The sequence below is a fragment of the Silene latifolia genome, chromosome Y (assembly GCF_048544455.1).
Source record: "Silene latifolia isolate original U9 population chromosome Y, ASM4854445v1, whole genome shotgun sequence".
Taxonomy (NCBI): Eukaryota; Viridiplantae; Streptophyta; class Magnoliopsida; order Caryophyllales; family Caryophyllaceae; genus Silene; species Silene latifolia.
Window position 1 is genome coordinate 382,193,751 of NC_133538.1, and position 2,135 is coordinate 382,195,885.

At 44.6% G+C, this 2,135-nt stretch overlaps 1 non-coding gene across 1 annotated transcript; it reads left to right on the forward strand.

The window, feature by feature from the left end:
• The first annotated feature begins 1,687 nt into the window (after nt 1-1,687).
• On the forward strand, nt 1,688-1,794 carry LOC141636108 (small nucleolar RNA R71). The gene has a single exon (XR_012540743.1). It is a non-coding gene; the product is annotated as a small nucleolar RNA R71 (small nucleolar RNA).
• Nucleotides 1,795-2,135: the final 341 nt, after the last annotated feature.

A 2,135-nucleotide genomic window follows, 5' to 3' on the forward strand; every position in this document is an offset into this window, starting at 1 on the left:
CACCGCTCCCAAGTCAGGGCGGAGGTGTCGATACAGAGAATATAACTCGATAATAGCACTAGGAGGATCCGTAATAGGATCTATAGAGGATATGGCGTCACAAGGTTTGACTTGCATCGGTGCCTTATGAACGCCGGTCTGGTAAAGGGTCAAATTTTCATCCCCTACCTGCACAGTCATGGTCCTATCCTCGAAATTTATCACTGCACCAACAGTGCGCAGGAATGGTCGTCCTAAAATGATAGGAGTGTGTCGGTCTTCGGGAATATCCAAAACCAAAAAGTCAACGGGAATAAAGAATTTCCCTATCTGCACAGGCATGTCCTCTAAAATACCTATTGGCGTGATTGGGTACGGTCGGCCATCCGCACGGTAATATCGAATGTCGAAATTTAGTGAAACCAAGTCTCCCAGCAAGAGACAACGGCATAACACTGACACTAGCCCCTGTATCACATAGGGCGTTATCAACTATATGGGTCCCAATACAGCAAGATATAGAAAAACTACCCGGGTCAAATCGTTTATGAGGTAGCTTATTTCGAAGATGGGCAGTGCCCGTTGCAGTGAAAGCTACTACACGAAGATCCTCTATATGCCGTTTACGGCATAAAATATCTTTCATAAATTTCATATAGGAAGGTACCTGGGTAATTAAATCAATGAAAGGAACGGTTACCTCAAGACCCTTGACGACCTCTAAAAACTTGTCGAACTGACGCTCCAACTTTGCATTCTCTAAACGCTCCGGATCACGGATCGCAATACGGCCATAGGATCAGCAACCCTTGGCTTCCGTAAATTTAAAACCTCCGTCAAATCATTTATAAGTGTAGAATCATGCAAATTAATTGACGGATTTGCGTCCTGTACTGGGATCTCAGTCGATCGACTGATATGAGCGGTCGATCGACCAACTTGGCTGGGCGTGAACAGTTCCTGTTCAGAATTGAGTTCGTCAGGTGATCCAGTCGATCGACTGGTGAGGTTAGTCGATCGACCACTCGGGCTGGGTGTGAATAGTTTCTGATCAGAAACTATTTTATCTGACACCTCAGTCGATCGACTGAGAATGTTGGTCGATCGACCAGGATTACTGGCAGTTAAGCTCGTTTTTTCGCCATAAACTGAACTAGATTCTTTGTCATTTCCCGAGTCTTCTTCTAGCTTGTCGGGACTTTCATAAGAGAGGCCGCTTCTGAGGTTGATGGCGTTGATCGTCTCAACTGGTCCTTCACATTTGTTTGAAGAATTAGCAACTTGTTTAGCCTCAATATTCTCCAATTGCTTCACAAAATTCTTTGAGGACTCAATCCCGGCTGCTTCCATATTTGCCACTTGAACCAAGAGAAGTTGAACCATTTCTCTCAACTTTTCGGTCTCATCTGAATTATGGATAGGAATTTCAACTCTTTCCTTGGAAGCTTCAGAAGCCTCGAGCTTCTCGAGACGGGCAGAAATAGAAGTCATAAGTGTCACAACGGCACTCATTTCATCACTTTGTTTTGGCGAATTTCCACGCGAACTACCAAACTCAGCTCTATGGACTGCCATCTCCTCAATAGTGTTCCAACCTTTACTTTGACCGGTATTATTTTGGAACCTACCATTAGCAGCTGCATCCAAGATGACCTTGTAATCATCATATAAAGCATTGTAAAATAGGTTGCAAAGATACCATTGCTGGAAATCATGATGAGGGACAGCTCGGACCAAACGTTTGAAACGTCCCCATGCTTCACAAAAATCTTCGTCGGCTCCTTGCTGAAAACTCGTGATTTTACCCTTCAAGGCATCAGTCTTTGAAAGCGGGAAATACTTCTTGTAGAAGGCTAACGCTAAAGATGTCCAATCCGTGACTCCAGCTGCTACCCTATCGAGGTAGCGGTACCAATCTCGCGCCGAATCCTTCAAGGAGTACAAGAACATAAACCCCTTTACTTCATCTTGAGTTACCCCATCCGGTATAGGTATTGAACAACAATAGTCCGTGAAAATTTCCATATGTTTCAAGGGGTCTTCATCCGCGACCAGCGAATCGATTCCGTTCCACTAAATCAATATAAGAGGAACGAAACTCGAATTTACCGGTAGAAGGGGTAGGTAACTGTTGCCCCTTTGGAAGGTGGTGCTCC